Below are 15,646 nucleotides of genomic sequence, written 5' to 3' on the forward strand. Positions count from 1 at the left end.
AGAAGTGTGTAGCATGAGACAGCATTTTGGGATGTAAAAGAAGATTCAATAAGCAGACAGAACAACAACAACATGCAACCGTGGTTTATTGGATAACCTTTAACACAGCATTCAGAAGACAGGAAGCGATCACCTTATGATAAGAGATTATGATTTGAAGACGTGGAATAACGACTGTATATTAAACCTGGTCCACACAGCACAAATGAGTCTGACAAACACATGCAGACACACTTTTTAATAGGATTAGCACCACAGCAAAAAGGCCAATAGTATGGAAAAGGACTAACATGCTCTATTCAGACATCAGGTTTCTTTACATTTTCATCCATATCTGTTTATTTTTATATAACAGCAAAATACAGTTTAGGACTGTAAATTGACATAAATCAACATTTACTGAAAACATTTTTTATTATAAATTTGAAAAGATCATAACTATCATGAAGAAAAGTTTAAAAAAAATGTTTGTCATCACCTATAGTCCAGTGATAATGCAGTTGCATTACTTGGTTCTCTACTATCCACAGCTAAAGAACCTGACATCTTTCTGAAAAATTCCTAGCTGACAACTTTAATATTGGCAACTCAGTGTGTTAAGAAACTGACTTCTGCTCTGTTAGTGCAAAATAGAGTGAATGTTCATTTTTTTACTTATTGGGGTACCAATTGCCCCTCTTAATATTATAGGGCCTTTATGTAATAATGTATCCCAGAACATTTAAACTAGTCTGAGAGGAACAGAAAGTATTATATACTAGAAGACACTTTGTGTATAAACTGGCTTTTCACTGCTGAGATAAGATTGTAACCCATATAAGAATTCATGTACATCAGCTGATTCATTCAATGCCTCTCGTGTCCAGGATGACTTGGTTTTCATTGGTCCAGCGCTACTGGCCCTGTGCAGACAATTGCTTGTGTGATGTCTGCTGAATTTCTGTTCCTCCAAGGTTATATTAGAATTTCTGGACATGAGAAAATATGTCCTTTCCTTTTTGCAGGTGTGTTTTTGATCAGTTGTAATGAGGAATCCTAAAAGAATGCAGGTAATTTGACAGAATTCAAAGGCTAGACCAGACAATCACCGGGGACAGAAATGTGTCTATTAAATGGCCATTATCTGTAGTTCCAAAGTTATTTTTCTCAGACATTCCTGTGAACAAGCATATGTAAGCAAGATCAATGTTTGGCATTTTACTTTTAGCTTGCTATTATTCGGTTTGGATGGAGAATTGATTGTCCCCTCGTTCACGGTTATAACAAAAGCCAAAGAAGGATTTCTTACTTTCTTCTGCAACATATGTTGTGTGAGCACTCGTGCATGCATGTATGTGCGAGTATGTTGCCAAAGTACAAACCAGGTTTCACAGCCACCTTTTAAAAGGAATAAAAAGTGCAATAAAATAGTACGACTGCTTTTCATGCACAGAAATGACATTGCTGACAGCATTTAGTATTAAACATTAATTCCATGTGTATATATGTTCTGTAAATGCTATTTCAGTGTTGGTTTCTTTTAGTGGTGAAGCCAATCCCCCCTTATTGTAGTTAAAAAAGGCTGGGCAGTGATGGACTTGCTTGTTTTTTACCACCGCTATAAGTTCTGTGCATTTTGAAAATAGACATCACCTTCAGACAATTTCCTAGTGAAATTTATGCCTGGGACACAACCACAAATAGGACCATCACAAATAAGAGAGGCCATACCTCATGTGCTTTTAATATTTCATTAAATAATAATAATAATAATAATAATAATAATAATAATAATAATAATAATAATAATAATAATAATATGGCTTCCATATCCGGAGTTGTTTATATTAAAATGGGACTTAGAATGTGTTTGAAATTAAGAGAGGTCAGTCTCCTCACTTCTGCCGTCATTGACCTCTGACCTTCTAACTCCGCCTGCTGAGATCAGTGCAGTTGGCAGGTGGTTCTTAATAGGCCTTAATGTAGAGCAGGCCTTTAGTATTCATATTATAGGAAAGGATTTCTGAGCAGCTGTCCAATAAAATTACATTTGCCATTTTTTTTGAGGGGGTGGGGGTGGGAGGGGGTTTCCCCTGATATATTCCCAGATCAGTGAATATATTCATCCTCAGAAAAATTGCATATTGCATGTTGAGTACTAAACTGTATGTAGTAAACAGTACACAGTATGCTTGTACACAGGACACAGAATGTAGTAGACAGGACTCTGACTTAGACAGAGCCAGTGAAATGGTCATGGTGTAGGTTAGAAACTATTTAGCAAATCATGAATGTAACCAAGAACTTGTCTAAAAATTTTAAAGCCAGAACATGCCCTATTTGCACTTTTAAAAAATTCTGCATCTTTGATCAAAAATTAAGTGCATTCCTTCTGCATTTGTTACTCCGCATGTGCATTAGCAGCCAGTACTGTAGTAAATAACATCTTTTCAGACACACTGCTGTTGTTTGTAATAGAGGCTAATCTCGCTAGCAGCAGGTTCTGCTATTGACTCTTGGGCTTCAGCAGGCTCGGGCCTGTGGTTTTGACAGTGGTTGTCACGGATCGGGTTCCCGTTATCAGTCACTGGGCCTTGCCTCTGTGTGGGCCCTGCCCCTGTGCGAGCCTGTGAGACTCTGATGAAATTTATTAGCCCTGCCCAGAGGCCCACAGAGGAGCGCTTCAAAGGCAACCTGATAGGATCATCTGTCATGTCCCGCACATCGAATTCCTCACCTTCGTCCATTCTAAATCCAGAAGCCCTTCTGACGGGAAGGGGGGGGGGGGGGCACGGGGGGGCGGCCAAATTCACTCGTCGTGCTGTCCACACAGTGCTCATTAACACCACCCCCACGATCAGCTCTGCAGTTATGGCTGAATAGACTCATTTTATGAATACATGCAAGTGCTAATTTGGAGTTTCAGTATTGATTTGCTTTAATCTTTACACTATACATGATATACGACAGTCCAGACCAGAAGTAAATAAATAAATAATACTCAAATAATTTCAGTTACCTACTCAAGACAAGTCACTACCCATTCAAAATCTTAATATGATGGTAACATCACTCCTATGCATAGAAGAAAGTTACAAATTGTAATGTACAATATGATAGCTATGAAATAGCCATACAGGCATGCCCTGTAACACTTTATTCAAGTTGTCAGTGTTTCCAGGACCTTCACGGTTGGTGAGACTGCTCTCTATCAGTGTTTAGTGAGGAACACAGGAGATTTACTCTGAAGAAGGGGTGGTTGTGAAGCTTTCTTTCAGCAACTGCACAAATAAGCCTTTATGGGATCTCCTCAATATATTCTGCCATACTAATGTTGATCAGGATGAAAGATTACTGGGTGGGAGATATGTTTTTGCAGCCAAGGGGGGATTATCAGACAACGGCTAATGCATAGTGATAGGATTATTCACTTCTTGCCACTATCTAGGTCATGGTTTGTGTCCTCCCTCAAACAAGAGTCTCCTTTCCATCTTTGAAGGTACTCATAACCTTTCACACAACACATATTTGAATTCATGTGCTTTGTGCTTTTTGGCTATCCAGTCTATATGGCTGCAAATAAGATAGCAGGCCTGTTAAACTATCCAAATCCAAAGAACTTGATGGTAAATTGAAATAAATGTCAGTAGATTCCTAATATAATGTACAGATAAAGTCTTTTGGACAGCCCTTGACGGAAGAACTTGGTTTTGCAGTGTAACCCCTTGGTAGGATAACCTCTCTGTGACCCTGGTCTGGATTAGCAGTAGGATAAGGTTTGTGCGCATGCATGCTATTAGAGCAATGAATGAGACTGGGGAGGGACAGCAAAGCTCCCACGTGTCTTATTTTCATTTGGAAACCACCCATTAATAAAACTTAAGCAAATTGGAAAAGCAAATTGAACACACCGCACACTGGAAAAAGAATGGTGGCAGAATGCTTCACACCCATTCATTTACACAACAGAGTAACGCAACAAATTATTTACACGCAAAATAGAATTCTATCTGCGATTAAAGCCATTACAGTTGACAATATTACTGATTAATGTGAAAAAGTACATGCCAGAATCATTCCGTGAAAAGAGACGCATTTGAGGAAATACCATTTACAGAAAACTGACGGACGCAAAAATGCAGCGGTTGGTTAACACAAATATAACTATCTTGGAGCAGGACTTAAGTATGAGTTACAGGGGCTGGAATCAGGGAGGTGTGGATCGGCACAGAAACAATGCACTTTGCTAGCCCAATGGTCTGAACACATTACCCTGAAAAGGCTTATCTGTTTTTCAATTATGAAATAATGAAATGATCACCTGAATTATATAATTGTTACATACTTGTTTTACACCAGTCTTTATGTCATATGTAATGATGGTGAGTATAAATCATTGAATGCAAAGTTTTAAAGATATAACATTTATTCAACCAGAACAGATAGGGAACAAAGAATAGCACATACAGACAGAACAATAGTCTATTAATGGCATCACAACCTTTTGAGTTCTACCTAAAAGACTGTAGTTGGGAAAATGTTGTTTTTAAATGATTACTTTCGACCATCACTTATTATTCTTGACTATAGCTATTACTAAACAGCTAAATGCTTCCGTATGGTGTGGATACCTATCACACTGTTCAATATTTCATTAAATGAGGCTGCACTGACCTACGCTTGATTCTCAGTTGATCAATTTTAACCTTTTATGATGCTCCTTTCCTCATTGTCTGTGGCTTTATTAAAACCTCTCCGAGACTCTACACAGACAATGAAATACCATGACCACAAGGAACGCACGGCTATGTGGGCTTCTTTGAGCCAGGCCATAGGATTTCACAACAAACCAGGATTGATGTGTCCATAATAGCAGCAAATATAACAACCGATTCTTCTGTTATTCAAGGAAATGAGGCAACGCGTATGGCGCAAACCTGCGGAATTGCACTGCAGTTTGTCCCCCAAACGAAATATCGATAATTTACAAAAGTAAAAAAATGTAAAGGCTGAGAAGAATTGCTTCTCTGTATATTTGTTTCATTCTTGTCAGAAAATGCAGGTTCACTTTGACTTGTGGGAATGCATTGAAGGAATAATATCTTCTGAAAGGTCTTTAATAAATTATTTTTGTTTTCGTTCAGAGAGGAGGAAGTTTCCACTCACTGATACCTAAATGTAGCTTTTATTAACAGAGCAGGTCAGCGTTGTTGCTTAACTGGGAAATGACGTTTATTAATTATTAATAGTTTTTTCACCCAACCTTTTGATATTAGACTAATTTTCTACCCTACAGTGTCATTTAGATGAAAACGTGGACGCGACATGCTTAAGTCAATTATTTTTCTCAGGTCGAGGTGAAAATAGTCACAGAACGGAGGGTTCTTGTGCATGGAAAACATGATTAGTGCACTCTAACAAAAGCATCACGCTTATCATCCGAATACATACATAATGCATAAGCAAAATAGTTTCTTTATGGCTCAGAGTAAAAATACTTATAGAGAACGACGCCGCTAATGCATACAGAGTAATTTCAGTAAATGCAGACACGTTTCAGCTAACCGAGCACAACTCCATGTGCCTCAGAAGCGTTGTACTGTGAGCAACATGAACAGACAACTATATTTAAGCATGTATCCTTTCCTTTTTAACTTATTTTATTGGAGAGCACAGACTTTGTATGACATGAATTGTAGTTTGTCCCATTTTGCACCCAAATAATCCTTTTGGAGTCAGGATTGCATGTATCCTAGTCTTTGATTTGGGGTATGACTACGCCTATTTTTTTTGTGAGTGTCGAGCTGATATGAACGAGAGGACCACAGAAATAGGCCACAACTATTGACGAATGAAACACAATTAATGTTGACAACCTGGCAAACACAGCTGTTCCATATGGTGCTCCTCTCCCGTTACGTCTCACAAACGGAGAGCCTTTCTCATTCTGTCTAAACTGACAAGGTCCATAGGAAAGGCAGAGCATTCACAAGGATTTCATTAATTCCTTTTCTGTTTGTTTGCTTGGTGTTTCAAAACTATTAACAACTGTTAACGAGCTTCTAGTTGGTAGCTGCATGATGCAATACGCTTTGAGCACTGCAAAAAAAAAAATCTAATAAAATAAAAAACCAGAAATCATGAATAGTGAAGAAAAAATACCTAAGAATAGAATAGATTAGATCAAGGAGCTAATTGTTAGTCGGAGAAAACATCTGTTTTGTTTATTCAGTTCTAGGCTATATAAAACAAAATGTTATCCAATTATTGCTCCAACTCAAATTTTTTCCCACTTTAGAACAAATACAAAACAAAACATGCTGCCATCGTGCAAATGCAAATGAAAAAACACACCCATCCTTTGAATTCAATGATTTGCAATACTCAGGAATTCTCAGTAAGAGCCACAGGCTGTAGGTAGTGGAACAGCGAGCAGTAGCTTAGGCCAGAGACAAAGATAAAGGTGAAGGATGGGAGAAAGATAAAGGAAGAAGAGAAGAGGCAGAAACCCAGTTTAAACACAATCGCAAGAGTCACCCAAAGAATTGGAAAGCCCAGCCTTTCCAAGAGAAGGTTCAGCAGGCCGGAAAATAAAGCCAAGCGCTGTTCTGCAGCGCGACGAAGCTGCCTGGGATCGAGAGAAAAAAAGTGACAGACAGGAACAAGCGTCTGCTGACAGACAAGGGGGAGGAACGTTTTTAAAGATCTGCTTAACCACCTGCCATCGGCAGATATTTCTCCAGAGCCTCTCTGAAAGTCTATGGTTAAGCCCAGCAAAACAGAAATTAAGGCTGCAGTTAAGCACCTAAAAAATGGTGACGCACCTGGATCTGATGTAATGTAGCCAGAAGCACTTAAGGCTGACATAGAAACACCCCCTGATGTGTTATATATGCTGTTTGAGGGAACTTGGAAAGACCAAAAAATTTCCATTTGACTGGATAGGCTCCCTGCTCATAAAGCTCGTAAAGAGACAATATATAATAGACTGGAGGAATTAGGCAGGCATACCTTCTGTCTTTCCTATTGTAGGGGAGGGGCTCAATCTGATCCTCACCCAAAGAATAATGCCCAAATGAGATAAGCAGCGGGTTTCGGTACTGAGAGATCATGCGCGGATCAAACAGCGGACTTCCGCAGGATTGGTGAACGGCCAATCGAATGGAACTCTTCATCCTATGTGACATTGATCAATTTTGTGAAAGGGTCCGACAGGATCGAAACGGAAATGCTACAGAAGACACCATGGAGTCCCTGTGAAGATAGTCTGACATGTACAGAAGAACTAAAATGACCATGCCTGCTCCACTTCAATTTATGGCTGTTTTTGGTCCATACACTAGTTTGTCACCATGTCCCTTTTTGATCACCACTTATTGGATGACACTGCAAGCCATGGAGATCCAGTAGATAGAGATTTAATGGACAGCATTACAAAAGTAGGACTGTTGATAATACACTAACCAGTCTTTAGAAATTAGGATTACAGTTGACTACTATATTGTAATTACTCACGGACAGAGAGTGAGCAAGACAAATCCAGAAATATCACTCACAATTACAAAGCAAATTCTCATGACCAAACCCATGATGAAGTTGTAGATGGGTACAGGTATGTATTGAATGTTTGAACACATGAATGTTCAGGGTAGGCAAACCAGTTTGCAGACTGTTGGGTTATCGGCTTCTTATCCACTACACCTCTGCCACCATTTTAGAATGGTCTCTATGGAGACCACAATAGATACAATGACCTGCTGCCCCTGCATTTGAGGAATTAGGTCATTCGTTCCAGTGGTTCCACTTCCAACAGTCACGTAGGCTAATCCAGAATGTATAATTAGCTCTATACTCACTTTACGTTCAACTTTTATCAGGTTAATGCCATTGTGGTTTTCCACTTCCAGGAGCAAGGTACGGGAATGCAAGAGGAAAGGTGCAAGAATCTTTGGAACAGCAGTACAGCAAACTCAATACTGCAGCAGTGCAGCTTCATGTGCATTGCACTGAAGTACATGCAGCCCCACAGCCACTGAATGGGAGCCTGGCTACATTTTCCATGCAGAAAAGCTGACATAAAGTATTAATGTAAAGCCATTAAAGCATTAATCTAAACCCATTAACCTTTTAAACCCCAGTGCTTCTTAAAGGCACCACCTGCAGCGTTATTTATTTATTTATTTATTTATTTATTTATTTATATTTTTAAATGCATTATATGCAGTAACAATAAGTATGTGTACATCACACAACAAAGTATTAGAAGTGTTGGGTTGACAGCTGCGGAAGTAACTTTGGGTGCGTCCTTATGTTATGTTTTCAAATTTCCTTACTGTTACAAGAAAAGAAGTACTTAAACATTAGTCCAACATCAGGTTGTTTTTGGTAGGATGTGTCCTATTAGTACAATATCTGTAATATGTCCTTAAGTGGCCGTACACATGGTAATTATTTGCAGACTTGACAAGTGAACAAGAACAGCAAGATTCAGGTTCTCCTTACACACTTGTTATCTACAATCTGGAGAGATCAAAAACAGGCCAACAAGATGGTGAATAATGAAAGCCAATTTTAAAAGTCCATAGGCTACCCACCGCTGTGTTGGGTTTTCTCCTCGGGAGGGGCAGATTAATGACAGATAGAGACAGATATTTGAAAAGGAAATTCCCCAGGAGCCTGGGCTAACAGCAGCCTAACAGGCTACATTGTCCACTTCACTGTATAGCTCACGCTCCTGGCTTGACTTCAGCTATAATTGGGGTCCTGCCACTGTCAGTAAGCTCCCGCTAAGGTTAACAATGCTAGAAGTCTCAGGTGTGCTCGAGTGTGAGTACGTGTTCTTGAGGCAGGGCTGTGTGCGGACGAGAAAAGGTCTGCACTCGCGCCCCCCCCCCGCCCCGTAATTAAGGGGTGTAAACGCCGGGCTGGGGGCAGGCGCCCCCGTCTCAAATTGAAACACTAGTGCAGTGAGGTCTCATCAATCACTGGCCTGTAGCCCGGCGAAGTGAATTCGTCAAAGCAGGGAAAAGCGCACAGATTCACTGCGACTGCGGTTTTTATTCCTCGCAAACAACTGAAAGGATGTGACCAGACAAGTTGAACTCACTCACAGCACCAAATATGGGCGCCGGACTGAAATGGCCAAGGGCCTGATCTACATACTGGAGATGAAAAAAAAAACAAATATGCTGATGTATGCTTCTCAAAAGATCATTAAAAGCTTGAGATTTCAGGTACACTCATATGGTTATGCAGTCGTTTATGATGACAAGAACTTAATTTTATTCATTTTCTGAATTTTTTTTATTATTATATTATTATTATTATTATTATTATTATTATTATTATTATTATTGATTGCTCAAAAATTATTTTATGTGATCTTTGAAGTATTGTAGTCTGCTGGATAAAATCGACCTAACTTACAGTGGGTTAGCTTCAGTGAGAGGACTGTGTTAAAAATGAACACAACAACAACAAAGAAAGATTTTGTTGATGGAATAACTTACATGTTTTCCTAATTTTGTATGCCTTAAATATTGCACATTGTTCCCCTTGATAGGGTCATGAAGCAAAATGGTCAAAAAACTAAAAATGTGATAAATCTCACCAAGTCCCCACAGGGTTAAAAATGTTGAGATTATTATATCAGACCAATGTGACACAAAGTGCTTTTTATTGATCTGTGCGCGGGACAGAAGGCCTCGTTCCGCAAATGTAAACTTCACTCCTTCGGACATTGAATGTGCACAAAGATAAGACTGGAATTTGTTTTACTTGAACAGATACTGATTCCACAATTGGAAACAAGTTGTGGCAGGCTGGTCAAAGTTGTTTAGAGTATTACAGCTATTAATTCAAATGACATTTGAACCTGGACAATTCCAAACACAGCAATCTTGGATGGGTGGGGTGGGGTCTGGTGGAGGGCAGGGGGGTAGTGGGGGTGAGTCTGGACTTGCACATAATCATCCATGACACACTGGCCTTGGTCTGACTATTATGTAGGATAATTACCTGATTCAGGCTCTCACCTTCTTGAAACTGCCTTAATTTTAACAGCTTACATAGCTGATATAGATAGATGCCTGCCTCATAGCATGGCTATGGTATTTTTCCCATAATCCTGAGAAGGTGATGAAACATGAGGATACAATTCCTTGGCCTTCTGAGTTGAGGTATGCCAGTAGTTTAATTAGAGTGCCTTTTCCACTTCTTGAACCAAACATTATTTGCTTTTGACCTTATTCAACTAGTAAACTGCAACATCATTTAGCTAATTTGCATTTTATACAGTTTTTTATGATAGGGTATGCAAAATCAAAGGCACTCAACAAGAATTTTTTATTTTTTATTTGTAACTTTATGGTTTTAGGTGGAGACATGAGTCAAACAGCCTATGAAAAATGTTTGTAACTCAATCCACCTTTGATAGCTGAATCGGATAGCCCAAGAGATTTTTTTTTTCTCCAGAGGTGACCATTTTCTATTTTCATGATCCTGTGTGTCTAGAAAGTTCTTATTGTATCTGAAGTTGTCGCCTGCCCTGACAAGCTCAGTGTACAATGATGGATTGAGCCTTTTGCCCTTTGACTAACCTATCAACGTTAAAAGGCAGCTCTTTTTTTTAGGGGGGGGGGGGGGGGGTAATAAAAAACATGCTATTGGGAATTATGCATTACTTTTTTTAAGGTGGGAACTTGCCCTTGCCAACTTGGAGTCCTTCCTATTGTCTGACAAATATGAATAACTATGTTGAAGATTTAGGTACTTAGGCTTGTTTGCTAGTTTGCTTTCCAGGCATGAGCTTACATTGCCAGCTGACCATTCAAGTGGCTCATATTTCTTCTTTTTTTATTTATTGTAAACTGACAATGGGCTGTAGGCTGTAGCAAGCAGAAGACAGGTAGTCTTTGTACTGTTCAACAACACTCTTCATTCCTTTAAGTTGATTATTTTGGCTAAGAACATGAAGGGTTTGTGCTACTCCTCTGTAAAATACAAGCAGATAGTTACTTCTATTCTGAATGATGTGGGAAAAAAACCATCACAATATATCTGCCCATTTGGAAATTATGTTGCTTTTGGATTGGCTTTTGTGTGTCTTTTTCAGGGTAGTATACTGGTTAGAGAACAGGGCTTGTGTAGCAGCATTGTAGAAAACGTTACTGATCATTTCACATTTATGATGTGCTACATTCATATCGACTCCCCTATAAAGTTAATCTGACAAGAGAACTATCTTGCATCATCAAGTCTCCCTCCAGAATGTGTTAAAAGTTTCTTGTCCAACCTTCACATTTCTCTCTTGGTCATCGACTCCTTCCGTAAGTGTGTACGCTGCATTACTGTTGAAAAAAGTAGAAAGTGAACATAACATTATTTTGCGTGCCATTACGTTTTGCTAATTGTTGCTTGCATTTCTATATTAGGAAATTCAGTGCATTGCAGCTGGGAGATCTGGTAAAAAGAGCCAAGACAAAAAGACGCATGACCTTTGAGGGTTCAGGTTTGTTTGGCCAGTGTTTGCCCTACATATTTAAACACAGCACAAATAATTTTTTGTTCACTGCCATTCATTTTTTTAAGGCCGGGCCCTCAACTGCCAAACTGTAAACAAAGCCTTGTTTCCACAGCAACGGATAATACAATCAAGAAGCATTCGTCCCTGCTGGCGGTGCACGAGGAGTTAAATGGCCGATTCTGGGTCAGCTGCGAGGCCTCACCTTCAAATCCCAGAGATGTTTCGGAAGGCAGATGTGGATTCACTTGAGTAATGCAAATCAATAGTGTGTGTGCGACTTGGTCAATATGTAAAGGCGACAGCAATTATAATGTGGAAAGACCACCTAGGTGTATGGGCTTCAGCCTAGGAATCCCATAACTGTCTTCAGGGCCTCAGGAAGCTGAACCTTTGTGTCTTGCAAATACACCTGAAATGTGTTAACACTGAAGGGGAGGGGGGGACTTTTTGAGGTGAGGGGTGGAGGAGGGGTGGAAATTGCAGAAAAATATCCCTATGGGCCAAACAGAATGGAGCAATGGATATTTTCCCTGCACAAAGGCTGTAGTTTTATTGAGTTAGAAGCAACTTTTCTGTTGTTTATGTGCCCACTTGTAGTCAACTGCAATTGCTAAGAGCTATCCCATTTTGACCCAGGTGATTGGTGAGCACTGTTATCTAACACAAAATTCATTGTCATTTGACTCTTGTTCATATAATAGGCCAATTAAAAGGGATCTGGATCTTACATGAACTCCTTGGAAAATAAGCCATCCCAAATCTGTTTGCTGCTTGTGTGAGGAAAAAAAAAAAACTACTTAAAATGTAATGCTTTTGTTGAAGATACATATGCTACCAGAGCTGAGAAAGTGTTAGCATATGCAGCATTAGCAAGCTGCTTTAAGCTGCAGCTGAAGCCTGTAACCTTCACAGGTATCGACAAGAAGCACCAAGGTTCATCAACATGGCTCAAAGTTTATGGTAGACAGCTAGCTTTAAGACGTCTGTGTGCGTTTATTTTTTGTGATATTACCACCCTCATAACCCACCCTAAAGTGTTAAGAAGCGGAAAGACAGCAACCAAGACTGCCTACTTGTGGCAATTGTTTCTAATTCGCTGGTAAAACACCACACACACAAGACAATCATTTCCAATTAAATGTCTTGCTTAGCAACTGGACTTGAAACAACTCATTGAAAGCCAACTGACCATCTTGCAGAAGTAACAGGACAGTTGGAGAAATGCTTATTGGGATGAACTTTTTTAAACTGAAATGTGTTTGGTATAGATATAGAATTACTACGTTACATATGACCTTTGCCATAGACGCAATGTCCAATCTTGTAATCGTATATCTGTAATCAGCGTTGAGTTTCACTTTTACGTCATTAACCCCCGCCAAGCATAGCAAGGGGTAATCTGATATTACGTAATGGTAGTGTACCCATAAATCAAGGAAGTGTGATTGAAGATTTCATTTATACAAAAACATATATAAGGACCTTTGAGCAGTGGCAAACAATATCTACATTTGACCTTTTTCATTCCGCATCTATCAGCAGGTGGTAATGAACTTTGAATGACCTATTACTGCTACTACACAAAAGCTCATTCTGATTAGCCATAATCTATGATTAATCACACACCCGCATGATTGATTTAGCTGCAGAACATAGATGACCAGGACCTGTGAAGCAACCTGTTTTAGGATGGTAAGGAAAAGGTATTGCATAATAGAATAGCTTTTCAAATTTCCTGATTGGGCCCCTATGTGAGTTACAAACAGAGCACAAGATGTATAAAATACTGTAGATATGATTCACTTCTGATGACTGGACAAATGTTTGCCAACTTCAAAAGACATTTGCTTAAGAATAAAGTCATGTGGTTTGCATGGGCAAAGACTAAAGACAAAAAAATTTCATGAAAAAATGCTCATGAAATGTGCGATCTTTTCTTAACTACAATGCCTGGTGGTAATTGCATTTCTAAAACAGAATTTTCACAACAGACAGAATATAATTAAAGTTTATCTTGTCTGGCCCTGTGAAGACTTCAGCCCTGAATGAAAGTAAATTTAATCAAATGATAAGTTTGACAGGAGACAATCATGTACACGTTGTTGTTTGTAAGGCTTGTATGTACAATGGCATTTTGCACAGCAATCTAATCACATGTTGTCAGGAGCTGGCACCTGGTGGATCCCTGCCAAGAGCACAGGACAAGTGATACAAGTTATTAAGTTACAGTTATTACCTATAAAATAATTTAGCTTAACCTTGCCAATTCAGTACAGATTTCCTGTTGACAAGATGATGAGAGATTGCTTTGTAAGGTCAGTTACATGAGGTAATAAATTTAGATTAGTTTTTTTCATGTGTGCTGCAATAACTACAGTCGAGGCATACAGTGTGTTGCCACCTGCTTTGTTTATCAGTAAACAGTAATGCTTTTTAATAGGGGAGACTGTGTGGATTGGTCTATGAGGTGACTGACACTATACCCATGTACAAAGACCCTCATAGGGCCAGAGTTTGACTCCGCACAGTGGTACTCCCCGTACTGTGATCCTATCTCTATTTTTCACCTTCTCTGCTTTCCCCGTCTGAATAAAGTTAAAAAGGAGAAACGGACGGTGGACTATCAACTGTTTTTTTTTTTTTTTTTTAAAGAAGCCTTAATGTTAATTTCCTGGGGTGGCTCATATCTGGTTATTTAAGAGTAAATGTGCTTATTGTTAACTAGTTTTGTTATGGTTGCAGGTATAAACCATCACTTTCCACCTTTTTAAATTGTGACAGCTTATCATTATCATCATTGGGGTGAAAAGTAATTCGATTTTCTATAATCTTTACTTTCTGTCTATGGTAAAAAATTACAGTGATTACTTTTTTTTGCTTAACTAGCACTTGAAATTCTCATGTAGCGACTGGAAAAAAATGCAAAAATCTACACAAGTTGCATTTTTAGGCAAGCAACCCATGCAGGTCTTGGCATTTTCGCCGAGGACTGTAATTATTGTCATCTTGTCTTCAAGATAACAAAGCCGTACCTTCAACGGTTTTATTGCGCTTCTCAACTTTCCACTAGTTGCATTCAATTCCTTCTTTCATCAAAAAGGTTTTGACTCCCTCTTGTGGCAGTGTGTGGGATTTCATTTGTGGTGAATGTATTTTTGGTTCACATACCAAAATGTCTGTTTTGGACGACTTCCTTTGTCTTTTGGTTTGTTGGCAACATTCCACTACAACTGAACTCACTGACAGAATGTAATTGGAACGACTTGTCTTATGTACTATGGGATATTTCATGATTAATTAAACATTTCATATTTAACATCACCGGTAAATGTATCCAGTTACAGAAACAGAAATACTTAGTGTCTTAAAATGGCCTTTACTCTGATTGTAGATGGCACTATAACATGTTTGCTCTTTGCTAAAGCATGGCTGGGCATAACAGTAACAAACCCAGGACCGAGGGTTTGTTCAATGATGAACGGTCACCTTTCTTTTCTACTGTGCAACTGGCCATCAAACTATTCTGCTTTAATACACAGTAAATGTACGGCAGTGACAGAGACGTGCTGAGAACACTGAGGATTACAGAAGGTTAATGTTCGTAGAGGGGAAATACTGCTATTTATATTTACTATATGAAAGGTATACAAGAGAGGACAGGATCAGAAAATTAACTAGAATATTATCTTTTTGGGTTTTAATGGCAGATTGTATGCTGCAAAGCGTATTACTGCCACCTACAGGAGACTAAAATTTTCACCCTGCCAACACACAGTGCATTACACCTTCGCATGTAATCCAGTAGAGTACAAATAGGCCAAGACTATATATCCCTCTGCTGTTCTGCCAGAGCCAGCATATTTTTCTACCATCTATAGCTGGGACTCACACCTCAAATCTCAATTGACAGACATAAGAAATGGATGAGCCTTTGACTGCCTTTCTTTAATACAAGTGCTGCTACCGAGCCTGAGCATATCACCACTCGTTCGGGCCACATATCTTCCAAACACCAAAGCCCATCAAATCGCCTGGAATTCTGCAGTAAATACAGAAAATTATTCCCGAGACTTTCACCAAGTGTGACTCCATATTGAGGAATTAAAAACTGCATGGTTGGTTCTCCTGCTTTCTGGAGCCTTT

This window comes from Anguilla rostrata, chromosome 10 (assembly GCF_018555375.3).
Source record: "Anguilla rostrata isolate EN2019 chromosome 10, ASM1855537v3, whole genome shotgun sequence".
Taxonomy (NCBI): Eukaryota; Metazoa; Chordata; class Actinopteri; order Anguilliformes; family Anguillidae; genus Anguilla; species Anguilla rostrata.